Raw genomic sequence first — 16,503 nt, forward strand, 5'->3', positions numbered from 1 at the left:
TAATATTGCTTTCCATAAAGACTGGACTAGATGACATTCTCACCAGCAGTGAATGAGAGTTCCTTTCTCCCCACATCCACAACAGCACTAATTGTTCTTATTCTTTGTGATACATGTCAGTTTCTGTGGCATGAGGTGATACCTCATTGTTATTTTGATTTGCATCTCCCTGATGATTAGTAATGTGGAGCATTTTTTCATGTGCCTTTTAGCCATTTGTATTTCTTCTTTGAGGAAGTGTCTGTTCATTTCTTCTCCCCATTTTTTGATGGGGTTAGATGCTTTTGTTGTTGTTTTTGTTGTTAAGTTCTGTCAGTACCTTGTATATCTTAGATATTAGCCCCTTATCTGACAGGTATTAGGTGAATTGTTTCTCCCATTCTGTGGGTGGCTTTTGTACCCTAGGCATTATTTCTTTTGAGGTGCAGAAGCTTCTCAGCTTAATACAGTCCCATCTGTTTATCTCTGTGTCCCACTTGTTTAGAGAGTGATGTTTCCTCCTTGAAGATACCTTTAGTCTCAATGTCATAGAGTGTTTTACCTACGTGTTGTTCTATATACCTTATGGTTTCAAGTCTGATATTAAGGCCTTTAATCCATTTGGATTTGACCTTTTTGCATGGTCTAATTTCACTTTTTTGCATGTGGCTGACCAGTAGTTCCAACACCATTTGTTGAAGAGGCTTTCCTTGCTCCATTTTGCATTTATTGCCTCTTTATCAAAGATTAATTGATTGTCTCGGGAACATTCTCTGAATACTTAAGTCTATTCCACTGACCTGAGGGTCTGTATTTATTCCAATACCATGCTGTTTAATGACTATTGCTTTGTAATACAGTTTAAAACTGGGGAAAGTGATGCCTCCCATATTCCTTTTCCCAAGGGTTGCTCTAGCTATTCATGTTCCAGATGAATTTTAGGAGTGTTTGTTTCGCTTCTTTGAAGAATGTCATGGGTATCCTTAGAGGTATTGCATTAAATCTGTAGAGTGCTTTGAGGAATATTGCCATTTTAATTATGTTAATCCTCCCTATCCATGAGCAGGGTACATGTCTCTATTTTCTTGTGTCTTCTTTTTTATTTCTTGAAGTAGGGTTTTGTAGTTTTCTTCGTATAGGTCTTTCATCTCTTTAGTTAAGTTTCTTCCAAGGTATTTGAGTTTGTGTGACACTAATGTGAATGGGATTTTTTTTTAATATCCATTTTTTCTCTAGCATTAGTGGTATATAAGAAGGCCATTGATTTTTGTATGTTAATTTTGTAGCCTGTCACTTTGAAATATATTTCTATTTTTTCTAGAAATATTTTGGTACAGTTTTCAGGGCTTTTTAAATATAGTATCATTTTATCTGCAAACAGTAAGAGCTTGACTTTTTCCTTTTCTATCTGATGCCCTTGATATCTTTTTCTTGCTTAATTCTTATGGCAAGAACTTCTAGAACTATGTTGAATAGGAGTAGTGAGAGGGGCAGCTTTGTTTTGTACCAGATTTTAGAGGAAAGGCTTTTAATTTAACTCCATTGGGAATAATATTTGTCATTGACTTGTGGTAGATGGTCTTAACTATATTGAGAAAAGTTCCTTCCATTCCCATCTTGATGAGAGTTTTTATCAAGAATGGGTGTTGGACCTTATCAAATGCTTCCTCTGTATCTATTGATAGGTTCATATGGTCTTTATTTTTTTTGTTGTTGATATGGTGTATTATGTTGATTGATTTACATATGTTAAATTATCCTTGCATTCCTCAAATGAAACTTACTTGATCATGGTATATAATCTTTTTTTTAATAAGTTGTTTTTTGTTTGTTTGTTTTTTGTGTTGTTTTTTGTTTTTGTTTTTGTTTTTCATCACACCTGGCGGTGCTCAGGAGTTACTCCTGGCTATCTGCTCAGAAATAGCTCCTGACAGGCACGGGGAGCCATATAGAACGCCAGGATTTGAACCAACCACCTTAGGTCCTGGGTCAGCTGCTTGCAAGGTAAATGCTGCTGTGCTATCTCTTTGGCCCCAAATCTTGATGAGGTATTGGTTCCTGTTTGCCAGGATTTTGTTGAGGATCATCAGGGATGATTATCAGGGATATTGGTTTGTAGTTTTCCTTTTTTGTATCATCTCTGTCTGATTTTGGTATCAGGGTGAAGTTAGCTTCCTAAAAACTATTTGGGAGTATTCCTGTTTTTTTCAGTTTCCTGAAAGAGCTTGAAAAGGATTGGTAGTACTTCCTCTTGAAAGGTTTGAAAGAATTCATTCGTGAATCCATCTGAGTCTGGGCTTTTGTTTTTGGGAAGACTTTTGATTACCATTTTCATTTCCTCAGTAGTGTTAGGTCTGTTTAGATATGCTAGATCATCCTTGTTTAACCGTGGATGATTATAAGAGTTCAAGAATTTATCCATTTCTTCCAGGTTCTCATGTTTTGTGGCATAGAGTTTCTCAAAGTAGTCTCTGATTACCCTTTGAATCTCTGCAGTATTTGTAGTGACCTTCCCCCTTTCATTTCTAATCCAGTTTATTAAATTTCTTTCTCTCCTTTTCTTTGTGAGTTTTTCTAGTAGTTTAACAATCTTGTTTATTTTTTCAGAAAACCAACTTTTGCTTTAATTGGTCTTTGGGTCGTTTCTTGGATTTCCATTTTATTGATTTCTGCTCTTAGCTTTGTTATTTACTTCTGCCTACATATTTTTGGTTCCTTTTGTTGATCATCTTCTAATTTTATAAGCTGTGTCATTAAGCTATTTATATAGAACCTGTCTTCCCTCTCTTTTTCTTCTGAACTTTCTTTCTGGCTGCCTTCTTCATCTAGGAATCTCACTTTGATTTAAACATTCTTTCTCAGAGCTGAAGAGGTAACACAGTGGGTAAGGTGTTTGCCTTGCAAGTGGCAAACGGGGCACTGACCCAGTTTCAAACGCTGATATCTCATATGGTCCTCTGAGCCTGCCAGGAGTGATTTCTGAACAAAGAACCAAGAGTAACCCCTGAGTGCTGCTGGGTGTGGTTCCAAAACAAAACACCAAAAAATTATTTTTAGAATGCAATGTGGATTGAGACAGTAACCACTTTACTTTGAGTGTGGATCATCAAATTCTTCTCTCTGAACTCAGAGCCCAATCACTCTGGTTCTATTATTTCTTTCCTCTCAAGGATTATGCTTTAACCTCCCCAGCCCTAGTGGCCTCACATTGCCAGCTCTAAGCCATACCATGGATGGGTTAGCCTCCAGCCCTCATATTATACCTCTAACCCTAAAATGCTCTCCTCACCTTCTCCCACACCCTACATAGATGAGCACTGCTAGGAACAGCACTGCAGCCCCTCCCTGTAACAGTCCTTTCTCCTCTGCAGAACTCCTTAAAGGAGATGATGTCACATAGTTCTACATATATGCTGCTACACAGTCCTGTATCCTCTCTTGATCTCTGTCTCAAATCTACTCCATCCTACTCTCCCTCTGCTCCACATCATTCAGAGGTACTGCTTTCCGCAAAGCTCCCCCTGATTTCTGCATCTGATTTATGACCCCTTATAAATCCAAGTCAATCCCCAAGTCTCACTGTTGTTTAGTTCTCAGTAAATATGAGAGATATTTATTATAAGGAATTGTCTTGAATGGTTATGGAAGATAAGAATTTCTAAGAACTATAGCAAAAGAACTGATGGTGCACTTCCAGTCGAGTCTAATTCTGAAGGTGGAAGAAGACCAATAGCTCAGCCAGAAAATGGGGAGAATGAATCTCCCTTATGTTTTGTTTGATGCAAGGTCTCCTATGGAGTGAGTATATGAGGCCCACCCTCTACTTTACTTTGTCTATCCATTTCAGATACTAATCCTATTCAGACACATCCTCACAGACACACCCAGAATAATATTTAATCAAAGAACAGGCATTTATGGTTCAGTCTTATTGATTACCTTACTAATCAGTTGATTAATTTGATTTATTAATTTTATTAATCATAAAATTAATTATCACAAGTCTCTTGGTTGTCAGTTTGGTACCAATTATATATATATATATATGTATATATATATATACTTTTTTTGTTTTGTTTTTTTGGGGTGGCCATATTCGTTTGATGCTCAGGGGTTACTCCTGGCTAAGCACTCAGAAATTGCCCCTGGCTTGGGGGGACCATATGGGACGCTGGGGGATCCAACCACGGTCTTTCCTTGGCTAGCGCTTGCAAGGCAGACTCCTTACCCTAGTGCCACCTCACCGGCCCCTATATATACATTTTTTAAGCAGCGTTTTTTAACTGGAGGTCATATGCCATCAAATGAGCCTCCAACATATTCCAAAGGGGTCATAATTAAAAGTTACATAAATGAGAAGATGACAGCACAAGAACAGGAAGCCAACAGTAGGACAGAGTAGTGAGGGGAACACAGGAAAAAGCAGGGTTGGAAGAGGGCCATGGTTAGTAAGAGCTTAGGAAATACTGTTTAAATTATGTAGAATTTCTAAATGAAAATAAAAACAAAGATAATTCTATGTAACATGATCCAATTAGAGGCTGGAGCAATAGCACAGTGGTAGGGCATTTGCCTTGATGCAGCTGACTCGGGATGGACCTGGGTTTGATCCACGGCGTCCCATATGGTCCCATGGTCCCCCAAGCCAGGAGCGATTTCTGAGCATCACCAGGTGTGGCCCAACCCCCCCCCCAATTCCAGTCAATCCCCAAGTCTCACTATCGTTTAGTTCCCAGTAATATTAGATACAGGTGACTATCAACACCCTCCTTAACATACTTTATTCATTTCAAAGGCATCATATTTTTAGATTTTCTTCGCTAATTCCTCTCTCCTCTCTCCTCTGCCACTTTTTCAAAGCTATTCTCATATTCTTAGTCCTCAGAAAGAAGGAAAAAGTTTTCTGTTAGCAACCTGCTGAGAGATCTTACTGAATTCTGTAACAGCTCACATGCACGCATCAGGGATTGAACTCAGGAACTCATAGTATAAGGAAGGCACTTTTAGCCATAGAGTCATCTCCCAGGTTCCTAATTTATCTTTTTCTTTAGGAAGTGGGGTTTTAAGCCACATCCAAGAGTTCTTAAGAGCTATTCCTAGTTTTATGCTCAGAAGTCATCTCTGAAAGTGGTCACGGGACTGCCATGGCCAGAGCCACCTTAGCCACATGCAAGGCAAGTATCCTACTGCTGTTTTATCTCTCTGGCCCCTAATTTATTTATCTTTTATAGGATAAGCTACTAAAAGAGAAATCAAGATCAAAGGAAATTAAAAAAAAAGACTATGAATTTTTTTTCTAAAAAGCCATTTATAACTTCACTTGCCATTTATAAAAACCTATTTCTCTATATTCTTGCCAAGATTGAATATCCCCCTTAATCTTTGCTGCCTTGGTAAGTAAAAAATTAAGCATCACTACAAGCTGTAATGATTTAAAGCAAACAGAACTGAATGGATTTTCATAGGTTTCTCAGCCATTTCGCCAGTTTCCTGAAATTTACATTGCAATTGCCTTTCTTTCCCCTTCTTTTTTCTTTTGATTTTAAGACACACCAAGCAATGCTCAGGGGTTACTCCTGGAAGTTCTTGGGGAACCACATGGGATACCAGGGATTAAACCCGGATCAGCCACATGTAAGGCAAATGTGCTACCCACAGTACTATTGCTCTAGTCCTTGCTTTTTTGTTTTATTTTTAGCTGTATTACCCATTTCTTTTCTTGTTGACTTGTGTGGGGTTCTCTAAATCTCGGGGATATTTATCTGTTGGTCAGTATTTTTGTTGTTGTTGTTGTTGCTTTTAGGCCACATCTGGCAGTGTTTAGGGGTTACTTCTGGCTCTGTGCTCAGAAATCACTCCTGGCAGCCTTGGGGGACTATATGGGATGCCAGGGATTGAATGTGGGTCTGTCCTGGGTCAGCCACATGCAAGGTAAAAGCCCTACTGTTGTGCTATTGCTCTGGCCTCCCTGTTTGTCAATATAGACCAAACAATTATTGAGCTACCTTCCATGCACCAGCCTTAAGCCAGACATTGCAGTGACATGGATGAGCGTGTCAGGAACAAATGGATAAGCTGACTTCTAGCTGACTTCTAGCATCAGCTGATCATCATGGCTTAGAGAGTAAATGGTACAATTTATGGAGCAATGCTCTTGCAGAATTAAAGAGCTTGTTTTATTTCTAGATCTGGAACTTAAGATGGCTTCATTCTTTAAATGACTGTTTATATAATAAGTTAGTGGCCTTCTAAGGTTGAATTCAGATTTCAATGTCCAGAGAGGTTTACAGAGAAGAGTTTGAATTCCATAGAAAAGTGGTTGGAAATGTGGTCTGACTGAAGTCGGCAAGAGCTCAGAATGAGAGTCTCTCTGAGTGTGGTAAATCTATCTGCTGAGAAAGATGTACAGTTATACCTGAATACCTACTGATTCTAAACATTACTACTAGAAATAGCAAGTGGGAGAAAACTTGAAAAGATAGACACAATCTGCAAGACAGCAGCAATGAGAAAGAGGTGCTTGAAGTTACATCAACCTAAGATTTTTCTAGAAAATGGGGAAGGTAACTCTATACTATCAATATGCACAAATAATATTTTAAATATCTACTACACAATGGGAAGGGGAAGGAAAGAGAAAGGAAGGGAAAGAAAAGAGCCAAGACAACATTCTAACTAGTAGAAATGAAATGCAAGAACACTTGATCAATTTGAGAAGATAGGAATAGTAGAGGAAGTAAAAACAAACCACCCCATAGCACCACAGCCAGGGAACTCTGGGTGAAGCACAGTATGGGAGCACAATAATCCAACTGTGCCCTCTACTAAACTGACTTTTTAGGCCAGCATAACTGGTGAGCTGCATGACAAAGGGAAGCCTGATCTACGGTCTTTTCAGTGAGTTGAGGAGAAGTAAGGCTAGAAGAGAGAGGTCTATAGGATGAACAATATAAAAAGATGTTACTTAAATAACACAAGGTTTAGTTTAACCTAACGATGCATTGTAACACTAATAAAGGACATGGGAATATAAAGATTCAGAAATATGTCCCTCCTGGTGATTGAAGGAGATTGTGAAGCAAAAACTAGAAGGTTTTTTTTTTTGTATTAATCATATTTATTGACAAACATTTATTTTTATAATGGAAGCAAAACCCAATGTCAAAGCCGATTCTCAAAAGTGCAGTTACTGGGGCCAGAGAGATAGCACAGTGGTAGGGCATTTGAATTGCATGCACCCTATTCAGGATGGACAGTGGTTTGAATCCCAGCATCCCATATGGTCTCCCGAGCCAAGCCTGCCAGGAGCAACCCCTGAGCACAGTGGGGTGTGACCCCCCCAAAAAAGTGCCCTCCAATACCATTTGTCCAAACACTTTTAATGCAGCAAACCATCAAACTATCGCATACATTTAAGAAAGGGTTTGTTTAAAACAGCAACAACAACAATAAAACCTCTTTTCCATTATTTTCAGGTTCTTATAGTATTAAAATTAGTATTTTCTCTGGTTTCTTTGTTAATAGTAATAAATCCATCAATGGGGAGTATGAATTTTTGATTATCATCAATATGGCATTTAAGTAAATGAATTCTTGTCAAGCACAGGATGAGTTGGGCTTTGTCTTGGCATGTCACTTGGCAAATGAAGATCCCATCTTCGGGATGCTCTGTGTCATCCATCCCATACATGTATGATGATGATGCTATTGTGAGCATCATTCCATCATTACTGAAGGCCAGTGAGGCGATGCTGTGGGGTACCAGTAAAACTGACACAGCCACTTTTTTTTTTTAAAAGGATAACAGATAATCACAAAGCCATCAGAACCACCAATGGCAAATGTACTGTATTGTGAAAGGAAATAGCATTGACTGGGTAAATCTGGTGCATTTGCTTTTTGATATTTAGATTTTTCTCTGATTGCTATAAAAATCATTTTTTGTTGTTTGGGGGCCATGCCTAGTGATGTCCAGAAATTACTCAGGGATCTCTCCTTGCAGACTTAGGGGATGCCAGGAATTGAACCTCGGTTGATTGCATGCAAGGCAATTTCCTTACTCACAATACTATTGCTTATGGTTTTTATAGTTTTTGTCCTTTCTGTCTTTTGTTCTTTTGCAGGGATGTTGGGACTATACCCAGCTCAGAGGACCATATGGGGTGCCAGGTATTGAACCTGGACCAACTGTGTGCTCTCTCTGGCCAGCATTCTTGTTATTGAAATTATCACAAGTAAAATGTGACTTATTTGGGGATAATCTCCAGCTCCCATCTCTTTCTTTCTTACTTTATAATGTTTATATTTCAAGTGACTTCTAGAAAGTGGGGAGGAAAGAAGTGGCAGCCTCAGGAGAGGAGTGCACTCCTTTCTTCTCTCCCTATCTCACTTATCCCAGAAATTACTTGGGAGGTCTACAACTGATGAGTGTCTGCCAGGGGTTCTTGTACAGGAATAGACCTTCTGACTGACTAGGTGCATATAGTAGTTGTCAAAATCTGCCTGAGTCCCACTTGATTTCCATGGTGTGAAAACCATGCATCCTTGCCCTATGCCAGGATTCTTACAAAACCATCACTTTCCCTCAGAGAAAAGACATTCAGATGAATTGTGAAGTAAAATAATTTTACGTAGAGACTGAGGAAGGAAAGAAAGAGAATAACACATTTAGGATAGAACAGAGGAGCTAGGAGTAACCCCTGAGCATCGCTGATTGTGGCCTACTGAGTAGGTGGGAAGGAGAGAGAGACAGAGACAGAGAGACAGAGAGAGACAGACAGAGACAGACAGTGGGGGGCAATGGCTCTTTCAGAGGGAGAGAGCTGAGGAGGTTGCAATCCTCTGGTAGAGATGCAAGGTCAAGCCTGCTTCCAGAATAGGGAAACAACCCACTTGCCTTTACAAAATTGATTTTATTGGCTTTCTCCCAATTTTTTCCACATGAGTGATCATAAAGAAGAAGCTGCTGCTTGACCATTATCAAGGGAAAAAGCTTGACATTCTCCAGATCTACCTTCCTGTTCTTATTCACAGCTTTTTGTTTCTGCTGGAATCTCTCTCAGGAGGGGGCTCAGCCTTCCTTGGGACAGAGCTGGTACCAATCAGCATTTATGGATCTCAGTTCTAAAACTTGTGTTTACAAAGCCTTTTAGGAGGTTTCTATAGGCGTATGATTGATAGATTAACTTCTTTGAGTCACATCTTGGTTTTATTATTTCCTGAGGACTTGTTCCGCCTTCCCCACTTCAATGCATTCACTTTATTTATTTATTTTTTTTTTGGGCCACACCCGGCGGTGCTCAGGGGTCACTCCTGGCTGTCTGCTCAGAAATAGCTCCTGGCAGGCACGGGGGACCATATGGGACACCGGGATTTGAACCAACCACCTTTGGTCCTGGATCGGCTGCTTGCAAGGCAAACGCCGCTGTGCTATCTCTCCGGGCCCATTCACTTTATTTTTAAAGCTGGATTTGTTTGTTTATTTGTTTGTTTAAATTAGGCCATCCTCAAAGATACTGTGTAGTGCTAGAGATGGAACTCAGACTTATGAACTAAGCAGGTACTCTATCATTGGAGCAATCACTCTGACCCTATAAAGAAGTAATATTTTAAATAGTTTTAATTATTTTTTTGGTGTTTTGGGGCCACACCTGGCTCTGCGCTCAGAAATCGCGCTTGGCAGGCACGGGGGACTATATGGGATGCTGGGATTCAGACCACTATCAATCCAACCGCTGTGCTATCTCTCTGGCCCCTTAAATGCTTTTGTTTGTTTGTTTTTTTTTTGTTTGTTTGTTTGTTTGTTTTTGGGTCACACCCGGCGGTGCTCAGGGGTTACTCCTGGCTGTCTGCACAAAAATAGCTCCTGGCAGGCACGGGGGACCATATGGGACACCGGGGATTCGAACCAACCACCTTTGGTCCTGGATCGGCTGCTTGCAAGGCAAACGCCGCTGTGCTATCTCTCCGGGCCCTGTTTGTTTGTTTTAAGGCCACACCTGGTGATATTCAGGGGTTACTTCTGGCTCTGTGTTCAGGAATTATTCCTGGTGGTGTTTAGGGAACCATATGGGGTGCTTGGAGATCAAACCTGGGTTGGCAGTGTGCAAGGCAAATGCCCTCCTTGCTGTACTATCTCTTTGGCCTCTATTAAATTCTTTTCAAGTGAGGTTTCTGGGGTTGGGGTGATGGCTCATAGAACTAGAGTATACTTGTTACATACAAAAGCTCTCTGAGTCCCAGCTCTGGTACCACATAGTCCCAGGGTAGCACAAGAATGGCCCCTGAACATTGCACCACTGCCAAGCAGCCCCTGCTACGATGAGGTTTCTAAGACATGACTGAGCAGTCAGACTTCATCAGCAGAGGAACAGGATCAGGACTTAAATCATTCCCAGAGAAGCCCCAGAAGCCCCTGGTGTCTGGACTTCCTTCTCTGCATGTTTCATTCTCCTCTCTTACGAGACTTCCTCTGTGTAAATCGGAACCACCTGGATGGTTAGCCAGGCCCACGTCAGTTTTCAGAGTCTGCCATTCATTACCATAAGACAGTTTTAGCTTCCCAAAGTACAAATTCTTAGGAATGTGTCTGACTTAACACAATGAATACTTTGATACTTTTAGTGGGGCCAGCTCAAATTTGCACCTTTACGTTTCCCTCAAGCCAAAAATATCTGTCTGTGTCCCCCCTCCACACACACACACACACACATGCACCACCATAAGTAAGCTTGAGGCTAAATTCTGTGCAACATTGTAAGAGCAAAAACCGTGTGTGCATATGTGCGTAATTTGGGATGTTTCCTCCAAGGAGAATGTTATGACAGGATGGCTGCAACTGTAGCTGCAATCCCAGAACCTGAGAACAAGTAATTGCCTCTAACCCAAGTCTCAGGCATGCTAGGATATTACCTCTGGGCCATTTCCTGATTTATCATGCCTTGTTTAAGTAACTATTGGGAGATTTGTTACTTGTAACAGATCTTAAACCTACCCTATTGTTTCTTCTAGGCTAGTAGTTTATGGCCAATAATCAGGGCAGAAGGTCAGTGTTCTTGTGGTGAAGCTCACGGACTAAGCAGAATTCCCAGGCAAGCCCCCACCCCTACCCAGCTCCCATGACTGAGCATACATGCAAGGCACCTGAACTAATCTCTGCAATGGCAGAGCACTATTGCCAGGGTCCTACCAGGATGCATGAAGAATTTGGGAGGGGCCTGATAGTCTATAAATACCAAGGTCAAGATCAAAATTCTAGAGAAATAGGTTCTGATCTAACCATGGATAAATTACGAGGCTCAGACCTGGTCAATTGAGTATCTTCAATAGAAAAGACTTGATTTTTCTGCTCAAGCTGAAGAAATTGCTGGTTACACTTCCTTTTCACAGACCTGGTTAACTCATTTCCTTTGGCTACTTAGTGATTTATAGGTGGCAAAGTCACTTACCATAATAAAGCACACCCTCCTAGCCCCCAGGGCCTGGTAGCAAACTGCTGAGATTTTTCAAGAAGGGAACCACTTAAACATCTCAATAGTGAGTGATCCCTTGGGAAAAGGGTTTCCAAAGAGTCTCCATCATTCACACCCTGGAGAAGAAAGATGAAAGGTAGCAAGAGGAATGAACTGTGAATGCCACACACTTTATCTCTCTGACAAGGTGTGGAGTCCTGGAGCTAATTTCTCAAAATTCTGACTTTCTGGAGACACATGTTCCCCTCACCCTTCCTTTCCTCTGAAAGCTCTTAATGGGTAGAGAATAATTGGTTCAAATTCCAACTGGTTTGAATGCATCTGGGCAACAAAAGGAAGAATATTATATAGGTCACTTTTAAAATAGCCTTTCTTTTCTACACAAAGGTGGCCTACTGGGTTATACAGCCTTTCTGTTTCACTTTTTTCCCCAGGCGAATAAAATACCCCAGATCTGTGTAATGAAGATGCTATGGTCTGCCATTCCAGACCCCACACAGCCACAGCGGCTGTGCCCTCAAGGTTACAGGTATATCAGGCCCCAATTCAGCCTCAAATGTCAGACACCTGAAAGCAGAGATTTCAGAGAAAAAAAATATCAGCATTTCTCCAGGTTCAGAAGCAAGATTTTTGCTTTTGTTTTATGGAGGTTGAGAAGGAGAAATTGGAGCCATACCTAGTGCCACTAGGGGCTTAAGCCTGCTCTGTGCTCAGGGGTCACCTTCCACCATATATGGTTCTGGAGATTGAATCAGGGTCAGTCACATACAGAACAAGTGCCCATTCCCAGTACTTTTGCTGGTTTTGAAAAGCGTTTGTTTGTTTGTTTGTTTATTGTGAGACACATCCAGTGGAGTTCAGGGGCTACTTCTGGCTCTGCACTCAAGAGTCACTCCTGGCAGGCTTTGAAAGTACCATATGAGATTCTGGGGATCAAACCCAAGTTGGCTACATGCAAGTCCCACCCCAAAACAATTTTTAAATGACCTATAGTAGATACAACAAAGAAAAAGGCCTATCTTGGACTTTTTTTTTTTAAATCTTGTACTTTTAAATGGATCCCCAAAGAAGTCCTTGACATATAGGAACAGAAAATCTTAGAAACAAAGACCAGACAAGTAAGAAGGGAAACTCCATTTCTTACTCCTAGCTTGCTACAGCTGTGGTAGCAACTGAAGTAGGAAAAGTGAGAGCACTCTGTAGGGAGCAAACAACTTTGGGTATGGAGACTGTTGGCCACAGAGAAATTGGAAACAGGTCAGAGAGAGTGGTGATATCAGAGTGAGGGGTGCATGTTTGGCTTTTTCTCATCTGAAGATAGAAATGGGACAAAAATTAAAGGAAATGTCAGCTATCAATCAAACTGTGGCCATTTGGGGTCAACCTTCACAGAAAGAATCACTGTACTTTCTGAACATTTCTAGAAATAGACTCATTGCATGTTTGGCCTACAGCTGGTTGTCTCCTGAGCAGGTTGCTGCAAGTTCCAGGTCATAGTTCTATTTTTATATATGGTCCAGCCATTGTCTGCTTGTAGAGGCAGTATCTCATCTTTCAGACAAAGACAGCTGAGTGGGCAGCTGACCCGCTCCCAGCATTTCTAGAGTGCCCTTTAGGAGGCAGTAGATTCATTTTGGACCACCTGATGTGGAAGGACATACATTGTCATGGATATATTTCTTCTGTTCTGTGCTCCAAAGCCGAGGAAGGAAGGGTAGGCCAGAGACTATAGCTGGAGAGAGTATGGCCCTAACAGAGGGGAAAACAATTCTCAGGAGTACTCAACTCCAGTTTCTCTTCAGAAGCCTGTGAGTTCCATGGAACAAATACTAATACTACCTTTGAAAAAGAATTCTAATTTCAGAGACCAAGATAGAACCTCAGTTTTATTTGGCTGGTTGGTCCAGCCTGGGGCACATGCTCAGTGATGCCTTGGGATACTTCCAGCTCAGTGTAATTGGGACTAAGTGGTGCTGAGGATTGAACATGGAGCTCCCAGATGGAAAGCAAGTACTAGACTGCTCTCTTCTGGACCCTTTGCTTTAGCATTTTTCTCAGAACTTTCCAAATCAAAGTATAGAGCAATAGTACAGTGGGTAGGGTGTTTACCTTTCAAGTGGCCAACCTGGGTTGAATTTCTCAGTACCACATATGGTTCCCTGAGCCTTGCCAGCAGTTATCTCTGAGCACAGAGCTGGGATTACAGCCTTAGCACTGCTCAATGTGGTCCCCAAACCAAATCAAACACTTTCGAAATTATTCTTATGAGCAACCAGTCTGGCAACTGCTAATCAAATGAGTAAGACTTTGAGAGATAAAGGGAGCAAATCAACCAACAAGGATGAACAAAAGGCATGTGGTCATGACCGTGTTCTCAGATAGTGCCCCCATCTTTCAGGCTCACCACATTATACATCAGAGACAAAAGGTATGTTCAAAGAGATGCCAAGTTGCCGAATCATCCCAGGAAGATCAGTCTTTTAGGCTGAGAACTCTGAGACCTTCCAGCAAAAGGGGTGTGCAGATTCTCCTCCCTCCTGGAATGCCCAGCAACTCCCACCCACATCTAACATCCTCTGGAATATAAATAAGTGGGCTAGATCTACAACTGAACCACATCAAGCCACTATGCCACCAAATCACAGCTCCACAGTTCCTGGAGCACGTAGCTATGTCCCACAGTATTTAATGCCCAGTAGGAACACAATAAATGTGATGGGAAAGTTAAGCAGAAGCCCACCAATTCCACTAGGCAGAAGAAGAAGAAGAAGAAGAAGAAGAAGAAGAAGAAGAAGAAGAAGAAGAAGAAGAAGAAGAAGAAGAAGAAGAAGAAGAAGAAGAAGAAGAAGAAGAAGGAGAAAAAGAAGAAGAAGAGAAGGAGGAGAAGACGAAGAAGAGAAGGAGGAGAAGGAGAAGGAGGAGGAAGAGGAAGAGGAAGAAAAGGAGAAGGAGAAGAAGAAGAAAGAGAAGGAGGAGAAGGAGAAGAAATAAGGCTCAACTATAATATATATAACTATATATAGTTTTAGCCTTCAACACAAGGCTCAACTAGCACCAATCACCTCAGTAAAACCTTAGATGACTTTAATAACATTGTGAGATATAACAATGATCACAAATTGACTTTTATTGACAGTTTCATTTGCTATTTTTCATAACAAGTAATATAAATCAGATTTGTACCTGACAAGGGGGCAATTTTGGTGGAGGAGAGTTGGTGGGAAACTGGGGACATTGGTGGAGGGAAGGCCATATTGGTGGTGGGATTGGTATGGAAACATTCAGTGCATAAAGCAGTTGCATTATGAACAGTTTTGTAAATCATTGTTTGAATGCTTTTTATTCATGAAAGGAGATATGAAGTGCAGAATGAAACGAGGAGCAAAGGGACCATGATCACAGAATGTGGGCCAAAGCTACATAGGAATTAACTGCTGAATCTCTAAGGGAGCAAAAGGAACAATGAAGACAGTTAAAGCTATTCTACAGATAACACCAGAACAATTGGGAAGTAGCATTCTTCATTTTCATGTTGAACCACTGAACAAATGTATTCCTCCTCTTTTTTTTTTTTTTTGTATTCCTCCTCTTTAAAATGCCATTTCCTCACAGATTGTGAAAGGCCTCTATGTGTGTTTTTCATCTCTCCGCACTTGTCCATGTCTCAAAGACTTTTAAACAGAATTCAGAACAACTGCATTTAGGCTATGTAAGCTCCCAATCCCTCCCATAAATCCCACACACCTGGTAGCCATTTTTTCACTTCAAGTCCTTTCCAATTTTTCAAAAGGACTGATTCATCTGATTTTGATACAATATCACCCCCTGGTGGAAAAGTAGCAGAGAATTCACACTTAAGTCCACACTGATACTGTAAAGATCATCTAATACTCTTTTTCTCTTGTCTCACTACCCGCACCCCTCTCAAGAAGAATGTTTGCTTTAAGAAAAATTATATGCCAACCTTTAATGAACAAGATGGTAAAAATGAACTATGCTGAGAGCTTTTTCTTTCTCACATCTTCATTGCCACCCTACACCCCCAAGGATGTCCAAAATAAACCTTAACACTAACATTTAAACTTCCCAGAAGTTTAAACTTAAATACATTTATTTCTGCAAATCTTCTGTACCCTCAATGAGTAAATAACCCCTCAAATAGCACAAACCAAAATTCCTCCAGTTACTGGGAAGATTACTCAAAGGGCAAGTGTGTACACTTTTCATGTGAGATAGCCTAGTTTGCAGCCTGAGTTCAATCCCTGACACAGCAATTCCTGTACACTGGCAGAAATTACCCAAGTCACATTCAATGTGGTCTCAAGCCAAGATAAAATTTCCTATACATTTACACAACACATCAATCAATCAGAGGTTCTGAAAAAGCCAATGTCAAGAAACCAACCTGGATTAAAGCCAGTGGTCTCCAAACTCTTTTATTTTATCTTGAGACACCTACCCTCCTCCGTCCCTACTCTCTCACAACTTGCAAAAATCACTTTGGTGATATTTCATTCAGAATGATGGCTCCATCTTAATTAGCAAATTAAATTTTTGGCTGCATATATTCATTCAATCTTCAAAAAGCGCTGAGGCAAAGTCAATTAGCCAACAGACCAGCCTTCCATCTTCAGCGGTAAAGGGAAGTATAAACCTTAGGACATGGACCCAGGCAGCAGCTGAGTTGATACCACATTTATAAGCAGTTTGGTCCCAGGCTTCCACCATTATTAGCAGCAGAGGCAATAAAGTTACCAAAGTACAAGCTTAAAAATCAGGCTTTGTCTTTCATCGAACATAGTAAGGCTGTACTGCATGAACACTGTGATTTTCTTTAGAGAGATTGTAATAAATACTTCATTGTAGTCGACAGCATCTGAGATCTCTCTGTGACTGACAGCAAGCTGTTTCCAGACAGTCTCCTCTAGTGCATTTATGAGCCCTAAGGGTTAGAATTCAGCTTCTAGCATCTATGTATATTAGCATAGTACCTTGGGCAAAAGGTCAAAAAAAGAAATCATACAATAAGTCTGTTTAACAAAAATAGTTTATG

The sequence above is a fragment of the Suncus etruscus genome, chromosome 4, assembly GCF_024139225.1.
Source record: "Suncus etruscus isolate mSunEtr1 chromosome 4, mSunEtr1.pri.cur, whole genome shotgun sequence".
Lineage (NCBI taxonomy): Eukaryota > Metazoa > Chordata > Mammalia > Eulipotyphla > Soricidae > Suncus > Suncus etruscus.